The 24,344-nt window shown below is 33.0% G+C and overlaps 1 protein-coding gene across 1 annotated transcript in view; it reads right to left on the bottom strand.

Moving 5' to 3' along the window:
- The window catches only part of LOC131842930 (beta-1,4-glucuronyltransferase 1), a 54,117-nt gene extending 50,749 nt beyond the window's left edge, over positions 1-3,368 (bottom strand). Inside the window, exon 1 of the mRNA XM_059191504.1 lies at positions 3,187-3,368. The gene's annotated coding sequence lies outside the window, so the exon portion shown is untranslated. The remainder of the gene's footprint in view (positions 1-3,186) is intronic.
- Between the last annotated feature and the right edge of the window lie 20,976 nt (positions 3,369-24,344).

Genomic DNA, 24,344 nt, shown 5'->3' with positions numbered 1-24,344 from the left:
GTAGGTATTTAGTTCGTCACCTATGTGGACGGGTAAAATCACTGCACTTGCATTTAATGTCCGTCTGGTCCATTGTGTGACGCACTATTGATTCTGGCGGCGACAGAGGGGGCGTGATTCAACCGTGACGTTACCTTGCATATTTGATACAATCCATACCAGGGTTGCCAACCTTAAATTATTTAGTATACCACTGGTCACTGGTATACTTTTTAAAAGGCATAATGACATCTTAGATTTCTTGAATTGCAACGCATGAGTGATATTGCCAGTCTGTAGAGCTGTTTTTGTGTATAAGTGACTTACACCAATTAACTGGGGAGAAAGGGATTGCTAATAATGTGGACTGATGATCTGATGACTGACTACAATGTAACATGGCAGGTTGACCTCCACGCGGTTTCCCCTGGAAACCATCGTAGATAAATTCTTGGTGAATTTGTCACGATGGGCTAACTGACCTGACCACATGCTCGTCTTATCATCCTCCACTGGTGACCCACCAGCGTAACCGTTAGCCCAGGTGGGTGCACCATTCCATTATCATCCATAAAAAAACCAATTAGGTAATGTAAGAGGAAGAACCTATAGATTTCATGCCTATATTAGGATTCTAGTACGGTTGGCATCCCTGATCTAAACTCTGACTCTAAACCCGGTTCCGGTTATGTGTTAAGCATATTATCACATTTCTTTTGCATTTACTGGTCATGAATATTGTTATTATCATATTTATAACAAGCAATTAGATTCGCCAGCATTCAGTCTACACATTTTTTGTCAGTATATTTCCATTAATAAAATATAACTATACACACACACACACGTTATATCACAAAAGGAATAATATCCTTTACGGAAATACGGCAAAAACAAACATTGTTAACGCAGTTATCTCGATTTGTGTGAAAACAAAATTATTGCTTACAAAACTATTTGCGGTGATTATTTATAATATATATACATACATAAATTAGCAACAAACCCGATTCAGAACTAAAATACAGTAACAAAAATATATATATTATATAGTCTCTAGTAGAACATTGCGCGTATGAACACTGATTTAAAACATTTTTTAGAATTGTCTCAAAAATGTTTTAAATCAGAGATTAGTGCCTAATTTATTGACACGTAAAGTAAGTATGCAGTTGCAGTAAGTACTGAGTCATTTAAATATTTTCATTGTGAGGCGTTAATTTGATGATTGCTTCGTTGATTTAATGTTTTAGCTTTACTTCCGATGATCCTGTCACTATATTTTAATTACTAATTTACTCTTTTTTGCACTAGAAGTAAATTATAAGAAACATATCCAAACAACCATTGGGTATAGAAGAGAAGAGAGAAAGTGGTATACTACTATACTAATAATTGTATTAATTAAGATTGTTTGTATTGTTCTGGATATATTCTACGTATTTAAAAATATGTAATTAGGTAAGTATTTTATCGGTTGTTTAGTATGCATAGTATAAGCTTTAGTTTTGAACTATATGGCGCTGTATGAATGAATTATTTAGGATTATTGTTATTATGTTGTATTATTGTCTATACATATAAATAAAATTGGAGTGTCTGTTTGTAATATTGAAATAACCGTTTTTTACTACATGCATATGAATACAAATACGGTACATATACCAAAATAACAGTTTTTACAATTATTGTCTGTCTGTTTATTCCGGCTAATCTCTGAAATGGCTGGACCGATTTTGAGGGGACTTTTATTGGCAGGTGTAAAAATGTAATAAGGAGTAACTTAGGCTACTTTTATTTTAGAAAAATTCTTTTGCTTTATGAAATATAAAGTTAAATTCCACGCGGACGAAGTCGCGAGTACAGCTAGTTTATTAAAAGCTTCGATACAAAATTGGTAAGTGAACTTTAAACGTTAATATTCAATAAGGTTAGTGATACGACTGATATTGTACAATTGTACATACTGACATCCGACGTTGGTGTGTCAGTTATCGTTTATTGCAGATAATTTTGCGGTTCTTGTTGCCACTGATAAAGTCAGAGCGTTTTATAAAATTACTGCATACCCAGTATCCTCGTTTTGCTAATAGGATTCAATTGGCAAAATCAACCGGAATCTGTCACCATTTCAACGGTCTGTCAATCCCTTCCCCCGTCTCAAATACCCTGTATGGGGTTATTTATTTTTATTTCTTTGTCTTGATGGTTTCCAGGAGGAATCGCATGGAGGTCAAATTGACACAGTACATCGCTAGCAATGGGGAAATCAAGCCACATTACTAATAATCCCCTTTCTCCTGTATGGGGTTTGTTTGTAATAGGCGATTTCCACGTAGCAAATTTCGCTAAGATCGCTTTATTGCCATGCCAACGTATACAATTAGCGCAGGCGGGATGTTCATCTATATCGATGAGAAAATAAAAATCATCACTGATATTTGCGAAACTGTCTGTCTATCTGTTGCATTTTCACCACTAAAAGCATTTTTTTTTTTTGAGATAAGTAAAAGAGTCTATGTCCATGTCAGAGTGGCCTGCAGCCTACTTATATGTAGATATCTACTTGGATTAGGTAGATACGTATATATTCAATATGATTAATATCGTCGTAACTATAACACTTATTATTTCACTATACCTATTAGATAAGGCATATAGGCAGGATACTATAATCTTTATACTGAGTATTTCTTAGTATTTTTGTTACTATATGTTTAAGTACTTGATAAGTTACCCAAATATAAGTGCCTTATTTTTTATGGAGTAGACAGAAGAGTCGGTACCTACTCTACCTACTCATTAAATAGAAGAGGGAAGGGTTTGCTACTACGGGCCCCATAGGTAGACCTTTAGGAGGTGCTCTCATCAGTCCATTGTTGAAAATCTTGTAAAGAATAAAAATATTATGAGATAATGTTTTTAAAATATTTCAAGTTGTATGCCAAATTTTTTTATAGCAAACTTGTTTATAGACTGGTACGTACATATTCGATAAAGGATTCCACTTACGATCATCAAAATAACCACTTTCACTTTCATCGACTTATTAATTATGTATTAAGTATATGTAATTTTAGTTAAGCACTTAATACAATCAATTCTAAAACCGCTATTTCCTCAGTAACCAGAATGAATACGATGCTATCAGGTATGCTAAGAACTATATAAAGAGGCGTATATTTAACGTTCATTAAATAAACTTACCGAAGTGCTATGTTTATTTTTCTTGCCACAAATATTCAAATCCCGCATTTGCGAGAACAAGGGTGCACGCGGTCAGGCTGTTACACCGTTTGGAAAGTGACACTATTTGAAAATTCAGGGAAAAGTCAAAGTTAAACACAAATATTTGCAAGTTGCGAAGGAACAAGTTATGTGAAATACGATATTTTGATACACACAAACGCTATGGTTAGCGGCGCGCGGCTGACTGTCGGGCGAACCGAACCGAGGGCCAGCCGAGTAGTCCCTGTGTACGGACTCTAGCGCCGCGGTTGGAAGCGGCGCGCCTGGTTCGAGGGACCATAGACAGTGATACCAGATTAGAGTTTATTCTCCAAATTTGAGGGGATTTTATGGCGACAGGCGAAAGAAATTTATTAAACAATATTTAAACTATTTTTAACGTTGTTTACGTAACAATTTATATAGGAAATATTTATCCTGTTTATATAATGTGTGCAAACATTATATAAATGGCATAAATATTCCATCATTACAATGTGTATCGGGAGCTGTTAAATAATATTACCATGATAAATATCAGGATAATATTTCTTAAGAGCTTCGCCTATTTCGACGCAGTTACAAACGTCCTGATCACAGATCGACGTGTCGTGAATATAGGAAGCTCTTACATAATACAATAATATCATGGTATAATATCCCATTCAGATAATATGACTGTACAATTAAGAAAGTTAATGATTACATTAAAAAAAACTGATATTATCTAATGAGTTCTTTTTCATTATGTGATAAATGGGTGGATAACCTTAACCCATCTATGTGGAGGGGTGACAACGTGGAGGTCGATCTAGTATGGTACACTGATACCAAATACGCCACTAGTTAGTTACCTTGTCATCTAAATAAACAAGAACACAGACCAAAAGACTAACGAGGTTGTGGTTAAAAAACAGAATATAAAAAAGTTATCAGGATCTTAAACTGAAAAAACCAAAATCACCAATACCATACTATTTACTATAGAATTTCTTTATTAGGGAGATTTTTCTCGAACCAAAATTTTGAGGAAGCTCGTCTGAATTTAACTGACGTCATCGGGCAACACTGGCTATGGAATAGGGGCCACAACTTGGTGTTTTTGTCCGCGACAAACACCGTCTGGTATGGATGAATTCATTGAGGGGGTCTGTCTGGATTTACCACCACCTTTGTATACCTATATAGATTTTTAGATAAAATGTTTGTGATGTACGTAAAATAGCTACCTAAAATGTATGCGTATGATTGGTTAATGTTTTATGGTCTTTCTATTGTTTTTATTCGTGACACATGAAAGTATAGACATCATAAAGGTAATAAACGAGATAACAGAAGCTTCTTAATAAAATAATTTCTTGAAGGTGTTATTTCGTGAAAGGACTTTAAAGAAAATTTTATAAGAAATTTAACTTTAAAAGAGATTTTATCGGAATTGAATTTCGATGTTTTTACTAAATGGGTTTTTCTCCTATTTAGATTTGAGTAAGATTAACTTTATGACTATGGAAGTCGTTTGTTTGTTAGGAACAAAATAACAAAATAATATTACGCAAACTATACTACGATTATGTGACATCAACAAATACTCGTCTAAATAAGATAACTATAATTTAACTCGCCAAACATACAGATAACATTTTGGCTTGACATTATTTAAGCCATTGTTTCCTGTCAAACATTTCAGAGGAGACATGAAATAACTGAACTATAACAAAGTAGCAGTAGGTAGGTACTATAACAAAGTAGCATACAGAATTTATTGAATATTATCAGTCTTCCGGGACGCCCGTTTGCCTAGACTAGGAAGCGACATCGTTCAAAGCTTATTATGTAATTTCCTGGTGCTGGTTGCAATCTATATATCACAGCCACAGTGCATGACTTTTAAGAAATGTCTGTAACGTACTGTCGTTTAATACCTATATCACAGATAACATAATATTACATACCTATATTGATTAAGAAATATGGAGTATTTCTACAGAATCGTAAAACCTTTAGTTTTGGACAGATATTGCTTGTGTAAAATATACACGGACGTAGATATAAAGTATTTTTTACTAAACACGAAACATACTGAGTAATTTCTCTAACATAAATATTCGTAATATGTTATTAAATAGAGTTTGAAATTACATTCTATTAAACAATTTAAAAAATATACAAAGTCGTTCCAAATCTTTATAAATACATATTCCTAATTATGGAACATTTATTGACGCTTCTAGAATTACAATTTTTTTTGGTGTTGTAAGTTATACCTACCTATTTTATTAAAGTGATTAACTTCCATATTTCCTGTCTCAAATACCGCATATTCACACAACCACTTCAGTGACGCATAATTCAATTACAAATATAATACTACGTACTTGTATACACACTACAATATTTTTAGCAGTAATGTTTTCAGTACAATTATCATTTAATCATAAAGTCTCCTTAACACAATGATAGTGTATCAATTCGGTAGAACCGATGACAGTTTGGGAGACTCAGCTTATGTAACACGATCACACAGGTCGGTCTTTGTGGAAAGATAGAGACCAAGCACTATTTACATATAGCCGGATCGTCGTATATTCCCCTGGAAGAGCCGGGGATCGATTCTCCCTTGTTGCGTTTTGCTCTTCTGGTTTCCACTTCGGATCTGCTGTCCACTTCAGGTTTCACAACTTGATGAATGATGATGGTTCATAGGGTTCTTTGACTTAAATTTGGATTTTATAACACTTAGCTACGTTGCAAACGTGATTAGCCGATTGCTGTTACGATTGGCTATACTACGACCAGTAAAGAAACTGGTCAGTGATTGGTCATTTCAACTCACTTAAACTGCGTGTGCGAATCGAATAAATAAATTAATACAAATGATGACGAAACATATTGGCTGGAAAATCCTAATACTTACATGTAATATACAAATAAGAACATGTTCTAGACGCCTTGATGAAATCAGTGTAACTCTTTTGAATTTATGGTTGACCGACCCACCTACTAACCTAATGTAATAAGCCTGATCAAAAATCATCGTTCGATGTTCGACATACAATCACAGATTCATATATCATACGTTCAGTTTCCCTTCAATCATAATAGTGAGTTCCGTGACTGTGTCAAAACTGACAGCAAAAGATATATAGCTTAATGCTCATCTATCACGCATTCAATATATCTATTATTACAATCTGATTCATTGATCTCTAGAATATAATCTCTCATTTGCACGTTGTGCCGTTTTTTTTTCTGTATAATTTAATTTATTACAAATGCCTATCTGAAAGCGTTCTTGGAAGTTGTGAATAACAAGGATGATGATATAGTTCAGTTAAAAAAACAGTCAGTGTTATAACGTAACGTCATGTTATATCCGTTTTTATACATTAACATTGTTGAGAAGATATTATTGTTGAATAAGCTTTTACTTATTTTGTTCTATTATGTATATATCATATGCCATAATTATGACACTATTATGGAACACTAAACGGAATAAAAAGAATTGAAATTCTTTGCGTATCAACGACTATGTTTTTACTTACCTAAAACAATTTGTTAAGTCGTTACAATTTTAAATATAATATCCATATATTTAGGAAGTAACAAGTATGGGGCTCTTCATATATTACGTTACAGGGTAATGGGGGAAGGGGTTTGAGGGATTGTGAGATTGGATAATTCTGGGTTCGAAGCTATGACCCACTCCACTTCACAACCCTTCTAGGAGTTTTGGATTTCTTGACACCTCATTTAAATTATTACTATTTAAATGTGACGTAATTTCTAATGCGGATCACCTACTAGTAACAACAAATCGACAACTATGTATATACATGACATATCACGTTCTGGATATCTCCACGATCACTAGCCGTCGGCATATGCATGCCAGATGGCTCTTGTACCCTTTTTGAATCTTGTTTCCAGTATATAGTTACTATTTACTGTATACTGCGGAATTGATCACGTGAATTGGGATTAACAAACTCCATTAAATCACTTCAAATAGGATTTGTGAATCATCGATGAAGAGGATTTTTTAAACATTAGTTATGAGTACACATTATTTACATTCCACGTTTGTTTACTAAGAATTTTTATATTACTTCATAAAATTATACAAAGTTTGCTTTCTTATTTTACATATATTTAATCGAATTAGATTTTGGATAAAACTTATATGTCGCGACGTCATTCATTGATTATATGGCAATAATCGTTTAAGTACCTACATACATATATACATACTGAAACCTTAAAGAGCACATTTGTCCTTATAAAACCGGCAATTCGCCTGCAATTCACCTTGTTGCGGCTGGTTATTGAAGCCGGTAATCACTTACCATCACGTGTGCTGTAAGCTTGCCGATTATGCCGACACTAACCTAAATAGAAAAGGGTTATAGCTATTAGAATTTAAAGTCATAAGTAATAATTTATTATATACTAGCTACTCACCCCGGCTTGGCACGCATGTATATGTATTATATATATAAACCTTCCTCTGGAATCACTCAATCTATTAAAAATCCGTTGCGTAGTTTTAAAGATTTAAGCGTACATAGGGACGGACAGACATCGACAGCGACATTGTTTTATACTATGTAATGATAATAGATAGGGTTTTGCCACATACACATCAATAAAATTTAATAATCTTTACTGTTCCAGCTAGCTAACAATTGAGAATAATCTATAGCACACCTATTGTTTCACAATTTCTTTTAAATTAGATTGCTACATTTATGCTGTGTGAATTGTCCTGAGATTATTATTATTATTATATTAAAAATTCTGGATTGTAGCAAAAATACTTTAGAATATTAATAGTATGTTCCTACACGTCATTACATATTATGTAATACTAGCTATATTATTTTAATTGTTTATTTTTTTTTTATTTAATTTTAAGAGTTTTTCAAAGTGATTTGGCAAAATTTTTCTTCTTTACAATATTAGAGTCGATTGTATATTCTAAGTAAGAGCCTAGGATGTTATAGACTATTCTTGATGCTACGTTCTATACGAAACTATTGTATAAATGTTGTAATTTAAGCTATCTAAAGCTTGTGTTATAGATACTAGATAACTGATACATATACATAGATTTTTTTTGTAAATACATACATATTATACATAGAAAACACCCAGACCGATACAAACAATCATACTCATGAATACAAATGTTTGTGCCGTGCGAGGAATCGAACCCGCGACCATCGGTCGTGTGCTAGACCGCTAGACCACCGAGGTTGTCGTACACGATACAAAGTTTTGTATTATTTCATTGTTACATATAAAAGAAGAATTCATTATATAGCTTTATCAATATACTTTGTGATTACAAAAACTTGACTAATTAAGTGCTATTTCAAAACGATATTACCAATAGAAATGATTGAACACTCACTCACTTGAATTATTGTTACTATATATATGAAAGTAACTGTACAATTAGATAGTATTTTTTCTTTTTTCATGGCCTTTTAACGTTTATTCTTCAAAAGTATTTTTGTAATTAGTTTTCATCAATTATAAAGCGATTTATCCGCCAGGATCATGTACGTACGTAGCTTCAAGTAAATTATGATTAATTTGCTTTGAATTTAATTCTTATTTCCAGTCTTATCGACTAGGTCGCCACCCTTATAGGCAAGCCTTTTTGAAAGTTTTACTTATATTATATTATTATTTGATGGCGCAAAATGCTTTGAATGGAATGTAGAGATTTACATAGTAGGGGAAGCAGAATAGTCTAGCCCTTAGTGACAGCTGGAATTCAAGTAACGAATAATGTCGAGATAAAAATAATAAAACACGTTTAAATATAATTGTTTTATGCATAATAACAAAATAGATGCCTACCTCATCAATACTTACGAATGATGATATCACTAACGCACACACTTTGAATTTCGTGATTGTATAAGATAACCAATTCATTTAAACGTGAATATTATTTATATTAATACAATACATTGCACGCGTATCTATAAATTATTAACATTAACAAAATTTTAGACAAAGGGTGCGGCTTGTATCTACAGGTTTTTGTAAGTATCGAAAAATATTGATGTATTTAAAATACTACAAAAAATTCAGGCAGTTCACCTGCAAATCCCCTGTGCCATTGTGGATTTATCTGGAACGGTGCAATAATCACTTACCATCAGACGTGACTCAAGCCCTTAACTAACGCAATCTCATTTGCATTGTTTTTCCTCTTTATGCTAAAAATAAAGATACCTATTACACTTATAGATTCTGTGATGATGGCATATATTATTTATTTATAATTATAGAAACTAAATATATTCCTAATATAAGGGAGATTATGATTAAATTAATAATAATCTAATACTAAAGTAATCTAAATATATATAACTCAAAGGTGACTGACATAGTGATCTATCAACGCACAGCCCAAACCACTGGACGGATCGGGCTGAAATTTGGCATACAGGTAGATGTTATGACGTAGGCATCCGCTAAGAATAAGGATTTTGATTAATTCTACCCCCAAGGGGATAAAATAGGGGATGAATGTTTATATGAAACAGTCAATTTTAAACCGTTCGGGCTGAGACTTTGCATGCATAAAGCTACTATGACGTAGGCATCCCCTAAGAAAGGATTTTGATAAATTCCACCCCTAACGGGACAAATTAACGCGAGCGAAGCCGCGGGCAAAAGCTAGTAAATTATAAGTTTAAATAAATTCTTATCAGAATTACAGATTATCGAATGAATTATGTAAGTCGGTGAGTAATACTACGACATGCAATACAAAAAATTGTAAATTTTTTGTATTGCATGTCGTAAAAATTGTAATTTTTTTGTTATATATTGAAAACCTCTCATTATATAATCCATTGCAGGATTTGTGGCCGATTTTTTTATACTACGATGGTGGCAAACAAGCTTACGGCCATGATTAGCGTAGCCAATGGACGCCTGAAACACCAAGGGTGTCACGTGTGAGTTGCCGTCCGTTTAAAAACCTTAAGCTTCCTACTTCCTCCCCCTACCCACCCCTTTCTTACATACCATGGCAGCGAAATACAAAAGATTTTTACCCCAGGGTCGTACCAGTAACCATATTACTGGAGAGTCCACTCCTGGGAAACGACATTCCAAGATACTTCACTATATCACTTTGGGGTAGAGTTTACTATTCAGGGTTACCGTTGGGCAATTTTCTGGTCGCAAACTTAATGTCACATAAAGCGACTTGGATGCTGTTGTGATGGGGTTCTTTTTTGTTGAGATGGTGAGTTTACTAATAAATAATATATACGTTTACAGCAGAATAATTGTATTGTCTCTTTTTATAATATATTTACACTGATGTCAATGTATATTTGACAACTAAACTATTACTCGTAATAAATTAAATCACAAATTAATAAGTAGGTCATATATACTGACAAAGTGCTCTTCACCTACTGTAAATGAGCTTTGAATACATTAGGGTTTATCTTAATTTTGCCTACTCTCTCTATCCCGTCCCACCAAGCGTACCAACTTTCCACCCAACCTCCCCTCCACCAAGTAGGGTCCGGTGGCTTAAATTTCCAGCTGATATACTTGTCTTGAACTAGTCGAAATAAAATTACACTATGCGATGGTAATATTATTAAACATCTAATATATCTATTTTCTTCTTGGCTCAGAATTAGTTTAGTTTTCATTTTTATCATACCCTTTTCATCTGTAAAAATAGTCTTGTTTTTCAATTTCTTAAACTCGTCATCCACTTGAAAATATTCTCTTTGTATAATCATTACTAATTTCTTTTCCACTTCTTCATAATCATAGTATGTCAAAATTGTATCTAGTTTTTGTTCTTCCTTCTTTTGTTTATAGTCGTAACTAATGTTTTCATACTTCAAAGAATGTTTCCTTACGTCTTTTTCTATCTTTTCATCTCCTTCGTATTTCTTACCAATACCCGAAGAAATATATTCCATTGTCGGTTCATTTACTTCTTTCATATAATCTATAAACCCTGACATGGCTAACTCGACTCTTTCATCTCTTTCTTTATTTATCGAGTCTCTAGTGACACTCACTTCGTGTGAATTCTTTAAAATTCTCATACTTTTATAATTGCTCACACTCTGTTCATTGTCATCTCTATTTGAAGTTCTTGGACTTATATCCTGTCTCTCAGGTGATACAACTGGTAACTGAGAGGCAGGTTGATGTTTATTCTGCCGTTGTATTACGTCTTGATACATATTATCTAGAGTAATCCATTTAATCAAAAATTCATCGGCCGTTTCACAATCTGCGTAAAATTCATCTTCATTTGTTTCGTCGTCATTCAACCATTCATTGTAAATATCTTTATCAATTTTAAATAATTCGTCTGCTTTACTTTTAAATATTGAATGACACACCTTTATTTCCGCAGTATTTCGTATGGGTTCCTTTAATATTTCTGATAACTGGTTCCCAGTCTTTGTGAATAATCAGCGTAAATTTGTTCTTAATTTTCTTAATCTCAACATTTTTCTTCTAAGTCACGGTCGCCAGATGTTGTGATGGGGTTCTTTTTTGTTGAGATGGTGAGTTTACTAATAAATAATATATACGTTTACAGCAGAATAATTGTATTGTCTCTTTTTATAATTTTCTTTTTACAACAATGTCAATCTATATTTGACAACTAAACTATTACTCGTAATATATTAAATCACAAATTAATAAGTAGGTCATATAGTCGTAACAGATGCGTTGGCCATCTTCCATTTTTTGAGCCACCGGTTGACGTGAAAATACTAATCAACAAAATTAAAAGTAGGTAATACACTGAGACCTACCGAAACTATCGAGATAGACTTTGTACAGTCGTCTACAACACTTTTGTCTCACCAGTTTCAGCCGCCAAGCAGCTTGCTTTGTAAAGTGAATTTGGGTTCAAGTATATACACGGTCGTGAAATTACTGGGTATAGAGGAATGTCATCTTAGTGATTCTTCGGAATAGATATATCATATATACATACAGATGACGATTACTGCTTACAATCAGACGAGTCGTCAGTTTGTATACCGTTCCTGTTCGGAACACCGTACTATAATAATCATATACTTATAAATTATCACTTACGTAGCCTATATCGTTTTACTATACTACATACATTACTATACAATAAATCAGTGTGTAATAATAAGCGCTCACACAACATCAACATCTCCGTAGATTCATCAATTATCATTATCAATTGTCAATATCGATTGTCATTATCAACTAGTGTAGTGTAGTACAACCCCTACACGTATTACGTAAAAGAATATTTTAAAAACTTTTCTCTGCAGTATCAATGGTATAATGCGAAAGACCGCAAGGTATATACTATAAAATGCATTAAAGTTGTAATTAAATTATAATCCGTTTAATGATAAAGTTATCATATAATCATTTGGGACATTTGTATCTACAATTTTGGATTTGTTCGTATTTATCTACGGTGAGATCATCATCATGATACACAGGATGATAACACCATTGGCATTGACGTAACGTAAGAAGCGCTAGGTCTTTGCTGTCACGATTTGGGCATCTCAACGTATGCTTTGATAATGAAATTGCGTTTCATTAAACACTCGTGAGCAAATCGTGGTGCAATGTCGCGGAAGTGAGGTACTTAATTTAGTACACATGATAATTTTAAGCATGAATGGCATTTTATTACATATTTACGTAAAAGTTAGATAATATGGTATGTATTTAATGTTTATGTAGGTACAATAAAAATTACCTATCCTGTTCTTTTCGTAATTAAACTGAATAAAAATAACAAAACGATCGGAGCTAAATCTTTAGAAGAAGCAAATTTCAAAGTGATTTATCAATTCGTATTGTTATTTTGAAATAAATAGCCATAAAATCTTTTCCTATCCCCGCAATAAGCAATTCGAATCTTCCAATGATATTGAAGTAGGTATCGGTTTTACCGCATGAAACCCGCGTTGGTCCTTCCGTTACCTGCCGTTCTTGTGGGAATTTTGATATATTTTCTTAGTAGATACTTAAATTATAAAGGGAAGATAATAATATAATCAGGATAAATTATCCTTATATAAAATATTATTATATTATATACAAAGCGCCTTCTAGGCTCAAGCTAAGCAGAGCTGTGTTACGGTTACTAGACAAGTAATGTAAATGCATAGACACATTTTTGTTTGTGAATAAATACTTAAAACATCCAGAACAATACAAACAATCATACTCATACAAATGTTTAAAGTTTAGAGGAATCGAACCCGCGATTATCGGAAGTAAGGCGGTGTGCTAAACCGTTAGATACCTACAAACAGATATACCTATAATAAATGTTAAGTAAACTCCCAGTTTGTCTTAATACATCAGTCAGTACAGTAAACACAATTGTATACTTAATAATAGATATTATGTGAATACAGACTTCATTTTGCATACATTACATAATGTTAGAAATAATTCTATGCCACAGTAATAGCATACTTGATTCTTACTATAGTAATTCATATTTACTTCAGTGATAACAAATTTTCTTGCCAAACTATGCCCTAAATCTCCCCAAAAATTTATTTATATATTTTCTAAACCGCCTTCCATAAAGACAACTTGTATCGTCAGTCTATAATTATTTCTATAGGGAAGTACAGTATACGTTTTATTTTGTATATAGATAAACCATGATGTCCATTTTTTAAAACACTTGTTCCATTGTTTTCAATAAATAAATTGTTTTACGAAAAAAATTAAGTCACTGCTGTTACAGAAATGCCTGTACTTTAATTGTCAACTTTTGAAATTATTAAATCTATACTTAATAGTGACATCCAAATACAAAGTAGGTACATACATTGTTCATTAATAAATTTAAAAATTTCATCCGTTGTAGCCCACATTTTTTGTTCTTCTGTTTTTATGTCTATATTTTGTAAAACCTAGCGTCAATTTTTCCCCCGAATATATTCAAAGAATTTCGTTCCCTCAAATTTCACAAATCCCCCAGATTTTTGGAGAAACCCCTCAATCTAGCATCACTGTAGATAATAGCATAGGTATGGCGGTATTACGTCATTATTTTCAGTAATAATAGACATAATCATGAAACGAACTGGAACTGGATGATATGTATGAACAGTTAGACAAGCATTACCAACCCATAGATTTATTTATTTAATGAGGTATTTATTGTGTTTTAACAAGTGTTCCCTAATTTTAGACATACCGTTTTAATTAATTCTAAGTACAGCAGAAAATGCGGATCTACAACATATTATAATGGAATGTCCAGCATTTGGTTTGCACAGACTTATTTTGATAGATGGCTTAATAAGTTTATATAATAAAAAAGAAGTACCCCGCCTCTTGCCATCTATCCTACAAAATACAGAAAGTTATCCATTTTTATACGAATTTATACACAATACTATAGGAACGCTATAGATGTAATTAATAGTTGATTTATATTAATTGTAGAATGTAATTGTTTGGCTGAAAGGAGATTTCCAAGGCCGTAAAATTCTTAATAAAAAAAAATAAAAAAAATAGCATAGGTATGGCGGTATTACGTCATTATTTTCACTAATAATAGACATAATCATGAAACGAACTGGAACTGGATGATATGTATGAACAGTTAGACAAGCATTACCAACCCATAGATTTATTTATTTAATGAGGTATTTATTGTGTTTTAACAAGTGTTCCTTAATTTTAGACATACCGTTTTAATTAATTCTAAGTATGCATATGTACCGAAACATATGCGTAGATATATAGATTTAAGAAAATTAGTATTGACATCTGTATTTATATATGAGATTTAAGCTAATATTTAAAAATATTATGATTTATCAGTAATGTGACTGCTTATAAATATAATGTTTATTCATTACTTGACTGTAATGTAAAATGATAAATGGCCAAATATTTCATCTATTAATTACTCATTTTAACCGCTAAAGAGCTTGCTTAGTTGTTCGTTTATTTTATTTGTATGTGTTTAGGCTGATATTACAGGATAGGCAGAGGCATGACATACGGAGACGAATCGTTCCGTTCAATCGCGTGCTCCAAGTGCTATCCATACAAAATGTATGTAAGGGGTAGTAAAAAGTACGTAACGGATGCCAACGGAGAGCGTTCGACTAAATGGGGCGAGATACTACTTCTTTTGGTTTACTTACTTACTATTGGTAACGCTTGAATGGCATCACGGGCTTATAAGATAAAATGTGGTAAAAACAAACATTCATATTGTCTTAAGATGAAAAAATAAGAATAAAATGCACGATTTACGTTCCATTTTTAAATTAAGATTAAAGAAAAAAAACAATTAATTGATATTTTTTTAGAAAGGCAACGTCCTAATAATTAATATATAGAATAAATGTATGATAGGTCCTTGAAACATGTTAACGAAACAAAAGAAAGTGCAAACTCCATATATGGACAAAATCCACAATCACTTAGTTGCCAACGCAATATATAAACACAATATCACAGTAGTATAAAACTACTTGCTCAATATATCCAGATTAACAAGGCAGTACTTCCAATTTGAACGAGCCTAACGTTTTTAATGCTGAATTGTGAAAAATTTAGTTTAGACATCCAACAGTTACCTACCAACGTTATTACTATCACATTATTTAACATTTACACCTCACTTTTTACTTCTAATAGTTACCTTTTATGAATTTTTATTTCATATTTTTTTGTCACCAAATCCGGCAGTGCCATCGGACTTACCATAAAAGACTTTGTACGAGGTCATCGGGTACTACAGACGCCAAGCAGCTTGTTTTGTACGTGGATCTGTTATGACTGAAATGTTAGACACGTCAGTGAGAGTGAGTGAGAAAGTACTCTTTCCTTCAGGAGGCGACGTAAGGGGCGTCCCACGAAGCTATGTTGTCCGTGGTATTTTCATTTGAGTCTATGGCCACGATTAGTAGGTACTTACCGTTAGGTATTTGGTTTATAACAAAACATAAACTCTGTTTTCCGCATTTCGACTTGTTTTTGTATGTATATTAGATAAAAAAAATTTCACTCGATCAAATACTGTAAAACGGTTTATATAATTGAACCCATAAAATAAGCACGGATAGAAATATAAACATACGTGTGCAGCTAAATAAAATATGTAAGAAGTCAAATAAAAACTTGCAAAAATCGAATTTAACCTTTACTGAGACACGTATGTACTCAATAAAACCTTGTCTTTCTAGGCTCTAATTATACACGTTTAATTATTTGATTATGACGGTGTGTACATCTGTCTAAAAGGAAATTAAACAAACACTGGTTTTGATAGCTTTGGCCTCGGTCCTTGCTTCTCAGTAAATATGTTTTTTATGACTCTAAAGCCGTGATACAATCTTATAAAAACCATCATGTAACTAATCAACGCCATTATAATATATTTATTACACCATAGAAACCGATTATTGGATTTAGGCATAAAATTTTATATGATTTATTGAGAATTATTTTTTTACGTTTAATGTTGATAAATTATATTCTAATAATATATTCAAATTACTCACCTTATAATTTTAGTTATATTATAGTATGAAATTTATATAAATATACACTTCCTTAGTTTTCACCCGATGACCATTACCAACTATCAAATAGAATCTACTAGGTTGTTAATACATTCAATTTGTATGCATTAAAAATATAAAAAATATTTTGTTTAAAAATACCACTGAGATCGTCCTTATGGATTTCAGGAGAAGGGTTTTGACGTATAAATTAAAATCGCTATAAAAATACGAGTTGGTGATAGAAGGGTGGATATTTAGGGTAGTATGTATTTTTAATGCCACATTACAAAGGGGGGTGGGGTGCCCAGAGATCAACCTGCCGTGGTACAGGACAGCATTGATACCACTGATCGCCATTACTAAAAATAACATTATTATCTATCCCCTTCGCCTGCGAATTAAAAGTATTAGGTAGTACTTTATCGGCGACCCATTGTTTACTTTGGTGGGTAAAATATGATGACGTCTGCGGTAATGATATATGCTGGCCGGTAAAGGACGAATAGCATATCGTGGCAAATTCACTGAGAACTACCCATCACTCCCCTCAATGATATATTTTACGAAATGATTATATTTATTTCGCATTTAGCAGTACTGATTAGGCTATTGCAACTACGTACATTACGCTACAGCAGTTAATTTAAAGTAAAATAACTACTCATTTCTCAACTCTCTTAGTTACATCAAAGTACATAGAATCATAAATCTTATTTGTTCATTACGTTTGATAATGACCCAAAACAAGCAAAACAAAATGACTCTATATTTTCTAAGAGTTCAGAGGGTCTTGTCAAATAGCTACAACGTAACAAATGGATGATAGAAATAAATGATAGGTAACTAGAAAGGTAATCGTAGCGATTAATATCAAATATGAAAGAGCTATGACAATGCGCCCGCGCTGCCGTTCACTATTTCAAAACATTATACTTGTGTTCTTTTCTTCCAACAATGGGAGTAGCGTATGTACCTACTTACCTACCAGTTGTGCAAAATACTTACAGTAATTTAATTTTAAATTCAATTGGTATTTAGGCTAATACGTTTTTGTAGAACTTGTTTATCAAATCAGCCAACACCGACGCTGTTTTTTGCAGAACATCGGCGCTAGGTATGGGCTACTAATTTGGGGCATTGTTTTATGTATTACACATATAATATATTTATTGATAATTTAAGTAAAAATTCTTTGTGTATATTTTATATACACTAATGAAAACATTTGGCCAAATTCAAGCAACATTACTTTCAACACTTTATATTTTTCGATTTTCAAATATTTACATCTTATAAATATTTACTAACATATCACACAATAAATATAAAAGTACATAAAGGTTTTGACTGATTGTTAATTATACTCGTACTACCTAATAGCGATATCTTGAATTTTACTATTTCTTACATCCATTACTTTTATTATATCTTCATATGCTGTCAATTACTGACATCTGAAACGAAATTAAAACTGTTTCCTGGCTATACAAGTCAAAATGGTATAGAACAAAATTACCTGTTTTCTGTAATGTATCTTCTTTGATAATAATAATAGCCATCTATAGTAACCGTACCACTCCCCAGAAACTAAAATACCATCCTGATCATCTGGATGATTGGCGGTCCTCCACAGTGCGGTTTTCTAGAAACTTGCCAGGCACAACAACATTGTGGAATCACCTTCCAGCAATGGTATTTCCAAACCGATACGATATGGCAACATTCAAGAAAAGAGCTTATTCCTTTTTAAAATGACGACAACGTACTTGCCATTCCCCTGGTGTTGCAGGTGCTCATGGGCGGCGGTAATCACTTACCATCAGGTGAGCCCAAGCTCGTTCGTACCGTGTTAAAAAAAAAGCAGAGCATATAAACCATCTTGATTAAAACTAACATACTTGAGAATCATCTTTTTATCCTAATTCACATGAGTAAAGTTCCCATTTAGAGGTACTTAATTAATATTTCATTACAAATAAAACAGTGAATACTGAATTCAGTGGTATATCATCTAATGAATGAATTTGGACCGAAGAGGAGAGAAACTATTAACTGTTTGTAAATATATCTTATTTAGATACATACTTCCTTAAGTATATTTAGCAAGCCTTCGACAATAAAGATTGGATCTGTCAAGTTTCAATTACGGCAAGACACGACGGTAGTCAAAAGGTGCTCAGGTATTCTGTAACCCTGATGCGTTCGACACTTTCCTTCCTCCCGAATGTTTTTATGCCTTGTCCTCGTTTAGAAGTTCGTTGCCTTCGGCGTCTAACTGCTTAGTTTTTTACCTCTTCAGATCTCGATAACCACTCGATATGACATAGCGGGGCGACGGCGCCTTATTTTTTCTACAGCTCATTTGTGTGGGCGACAGAGCTAACGACATTTTTTGCTCGACTGTATGATTGGACTCGGTTTTGTAGCACAACGCCACAACATAAAGCCATTAGATTTGTTATGAGTTTTACAACCACAAATTACCGTGACAATGGATGTAATAGGAATTGATATGATTTCATTTGAGATTTTGAATTATTGAGAACAAGATATAGTTAATGTAATTGAAAACAAGGTAATTCTACTAAACTATTAAGTTATATATATATTGTATTTTTTTAAATAGGTATAGTAATGACATAATTCCTATGGAATTACCATAGTGCAATGTGTGCATTTAATAACATTTATAGAAAATTACCACCAAAGGGAGATGTTATATAAAATCATCTGATAACTCTTCACCTACTTCGGCTACAGGCAGTATTGTAAGCTTTGTTCCTGTTTAAAAGGTCAAAGGTACATATGGCCATGAAATAACAGACTAGGTAGACTTATAAAAAGGTATAACACCTAAGCCTCAGGCATGGCAATATATGGCAACGTTAATTGCACTATTTTGTATTACTTTACAATGTCCGTTGTCATTAAGTAATGTAGATTTATTAACCCATTGTTAGCAATGTACCATGTCAGGGTAACCTCCACGCAGTTCCCCTGGAAACCATCGTGATATGTTTCTGGTGAATTTGTCACAATACGCTAAAAGACCTGACCTCATGCTCATCTTATCATCCTCCACTGGTACCCCGCTAGCGTAAATCGTTAACGCAGGAGGTCGTATTATTCTATTATCATCAATTAAAATACACAATCTCTTATTTGTAAGCAAAGGAAATAGTAAGTTCATAGTTAGCAATATTCAGGTTGAGTTATACGTGGTACCCCTGGAAACTATTATTATACTCCATTCTTAATACCGGGTTGAATTGACCACGATGTGCTGACTGATCTTCATTCTCACCTAATCATCATCTAGTGGTACCGGGCCAACGTATACCGTTACTGCAGGCGGGTGATATATCATATTGATTGAACAAAAAAAATCACACCGCCTTACTACCGATAATCGCCGGCACGATTTCTCACATGGTACAAACTTTTATATCTGAGTATGATTGTTTGTATTGGTCTGGGTATTTTTTATGTAGGAATTTCTCTGATCAGTTTGGTTTATTATTTATATGTACAGGTGACTGTCGCCGATTTCTATCTGGTGGTTCGCTTGTTTGCTATTTTAGTCGCATAATAATTATATTTAGATAAAATGTCTGATAAGGTATAGAGTATATACTATCTATTTTTGCATTTACGAACTTAATTTTGCCAATGTCATGTCTTTACAAAGAATGTTACCATAGTATTGATATAAGATTTGGAAGACTAAACCTAAAACAAATATGAAAACGTTAGAATTACTTAAATTACCAAATATCTATCTGTTGTCTACGTACGTTTCATTTTAAGTACAATGAAATATACAGTAAAGAAGTTGAGCAATGAAACTGTATATCTGTCTCAAAATAATTATGTCCATCAGTAAACATATTGCTATTCGAGGTTGATCAGGCGTTTGTAGAAAATAAACTCGTTGGTATAAGTTAAACAGTAACAGATATTTTCGCGGCATTCCCGAACTGTTGACATAATGGTCTCATCAGAGAGGCATAGTTTTATTATACAATACCAGTACTTGTTATTCTTCCAATCCAGTCATAAAGTATTTATTCTTCATACACATCCTCATTTCGTTCCGAGGTTTATGTATAGTGCGATGGTATGTATCTGATAAATATGTACATACATAATAAATTCTATAACCTCAAAATCCAAATAAGTAATGGTAGAATCGAATTCACCTTCGTACAAAGTGATGCCCATTGTTTACAAGATAAGTACATTGTTTCATTCACACTTGCACACTAAAACATAGGACATTTAAAATACGCACTAAACATGTTAATAAGTTGTACTAGAAAAAACACGTATGTAATACTATTTCGTAATTCTTGAACATTTTTCGGCATTGCGTCAGTCAGTGAAGCGAAAGTGTCACAATATAACACGCGTTGTGACAGACAATTAGAGTTGGTGCTATCACTGGCTAGTGTTCGGATAGTGCTAATTAAGTGATTGCCAAAAAGTGTTAATAATATAGCAAATATTTGAACTTGTACTTTTTAACTTGTCATACCTGCCAGAAATATTATTATAAATGTTTATTTACAATAAATGTTTACTGATAATAATTAAATTTAAAAACATTTTATTAACAAATATTCCTACTGTTAATATATATAGATAATTATTATTACTATGAAGTAGGCTGTCCGCATGTTTACCATTTCAATTAAATAAAACTTATTGACTCCTATGACTTCGCAACCAAATCCTAATTACCATGTAATATGTATCAGTCAAGAATTGATGTATAAGTGATCTTGATATTCATTATCAAATCTGTGTATTGTAACTATAGTCCAACTTACAAGTGTATTTCAAATTTCAGTAGATTCAGTTGAAACGAACTAGTCTATGTGATTTGATAAAAGTGATACTATGAGTCGAGAAAGAGATCGACCACCTTCTGATAGCTGCTCGATCTGATCGATCAGCACATGTAGTTTAGAAATTAAAGAAAGTATATATTATTTATCTAAATGTGTTTGTTATTTTACAATTTACACGCTTTATATAGTACAAATTATAAAAACATTGAAGTATGCCTAATTATGTATAATTTGTCACATAATACTTAATAATATTATAAACGCGAAAGTTTATATGCACGGTTGTTTGTTATTCTTTCACGAAAAAATTACTGAACGGATTTTGATGAAACTTTACAGTAATGGTAGCTAATGCATCAGAAATACACATAGGCTATAATTTTTATCGAAATTTAAAGCGAGTGAAACCACGGGCACAGATAGTATAAAATAATTAAATCTTCGCTTAGTTTTCAAATAGATGCTGCTTCGTAATATGTACTGCAAAACTGAAATCGATACCGAGATTGCCATTTGCCATTCAGTATTTATCAGTTATCCGTTATCATCCATCAATATTCCATATATTTCATCGAATTAGGTGTTATTTTGCAAAAATCGATATCATTGCATTTCAGGCATCAATAGTTTTTCATTCATTTTCACATATCTATTTTTTTTAACTGCATTTTATATAGATTGACAATACACACTAATTACTAATTCTGTACTTATTAAATATTAATAAATTGGAGTAAAGCCTTATTTTTTTTAATGGAAAACGACGCAATGTTTCGTCACACAAGATCAAACATAATTAACATATAATACGATTATGTACCCACTTACCTACAATACACACATTGCAGTTAATTTAGGTCAACGAACGGTCAAAGCATTTGTGGATCGAGATTCTATTTGCAGTAAGTACATAAAATAATTCAGCGACAAGGCCATTCAATCTACTAATCTATACGATGGTATTTTTTGTTGTTGTGTGATTACTGATCCGTAACTCAGAATCATTTTATAAGATTATTTTGGCAAGCCCTAATTGGTATGTTTACTTACTCGCGTTTACCGCTAAAAAGAATCCATTTATCGTATCTCTTCAGTTTCAAGACACTCTCCATAATGTGAAGCTAAATCTCGAGGTCCTTGGCGTTGATATATCCAATGACGTTAAGTTTTGCGGTCATTTGGTGGACAAGGCTAAAATAGCCTCAAAAAAGCTTGGTGTGGTCAGTAGAGTGTGACGGTATTTCACGGCGGCCCATCGCTTGCAATTAGATATACAAGGCGCAGATCCGGCCGCATATGTAATACTGTTCTCAACTCTGGGCGGGAGCATCACAATACCAGCTACTTCCATTTGACCGCATTCAGAACCGAGCAGCCAGAATTATTGGTAATCAACGTCTATGTGACAGACTCGACCCATTGGCGGCGAGATATTGCATCTCTGTGCATTTTCTACCGCATATATCACGGGGAGTGTTCTGAGGAATTCTTCGGATTAATACCAGCTGCTGAGTTTGACCACCGTACACCCGCCAGAAACTGAAATACCATCCTGATCATCTGGATGAATGGCGGTCTTCCACAGTGCGGTTTTCTAGAAACTTTTTGCCACGCACAACCACATTGTGGAATCACCTTCCAGCAATGGTATTTCCGAACCGATACGATATTGAAACCTTCAAGAAAAGAGCTTATTCCTTTTTAAAAGGCCGACAACGTACTTACAATTCCCCTGGCGTTGCGGGTGCTCATGGCCGGCGGTACACACTTAGCATCAGGTGAGCCGCATGCACGTTTGTCCCCTGTGTTATAAAAAAAAACTCACGATTCATTTATTACAAATATACACCAGATAATTTTCCAAGCAATGTAGATTATACTTATTTTTAGCAAACCGAGGATTCTACACAAACAAGAATTATATAAACATAGCACTGGAATGGGAATAGGAATGAATGAATGAAATAAATATAATAAAAATATATAGATAATGAAATATAATACACTATATAATAAACACAGATAGCAGGGCTTTAAGGACATTATTGTTTTTAAAATAGCTCTTTTTCGTCATAGTTTTTTTTGATGCAATTTTTTTTTCTTTGGCAAGAGGCTTGTGTTGCCTATTATGCCACTAAAATACAGGAGACGAGACGGGATAATGGAAAAGAACGGGTTCAATTTTGGATATATACTCGGAATTAGTGATCATGTTAAAAGATGCAAGAGATTTATATAATAGGACTATGACTAGTTACAATGGATGAAGGAAATGGAATTTCGAATGAGATGAGTGACTCTATAAATGTAGAACTATTGTGAGAGGAACAGGAAAAGAGGATGTGATTTAAATCACCCACATCTTCTCCACATTCACAGATATTATTTAAGACAAGTTTCAGTTAGTGCAATAAATAACAAGGGATTGCTGATATTTATTTATTAAATTAATTTAATCACTTTTTTTGCTAAGTACACTTCTGCAATTCCATTGGACTACTTGGGCCATTATGGTGTAGATTTTTGAATATTTCTATAAATCTAAAAAAAGAAAAGGGGCAACATGGGACGGTATTATGTTAGAACTTACAAGTAAGTTGATTAATGAAATAATAACTTCTGTAATATTAGATTGACTTTCATTTTTATATTGACTGTTAAGCACACAGCCATTAGAAGGGGAGGACATATTAAAATCTTTTATAATATTCTCATGGGCAATTTT

The sequence above is a fragment of the Achroia grisella genome, unplaced genomic scaffold (assembly GCF_030625045.1).
Source record: "Achroia grisella isolate CSIRO2021 unplaced genomic scaffold, CSIRO_AGI_Agris_v1 utg2671, whole genome shotgun sequence".
NCBI classification, from domain to species: Eukaryota; Metazoa; Arthropoda; class Insecta; order Lepidoptera; family Pyralidae; genus Achroia; species Achroia grisella.
Note: the sequence above shows the minus strand (reverse complement) of the source record. Positions and strands in the feature narration are given on the sequence as shown.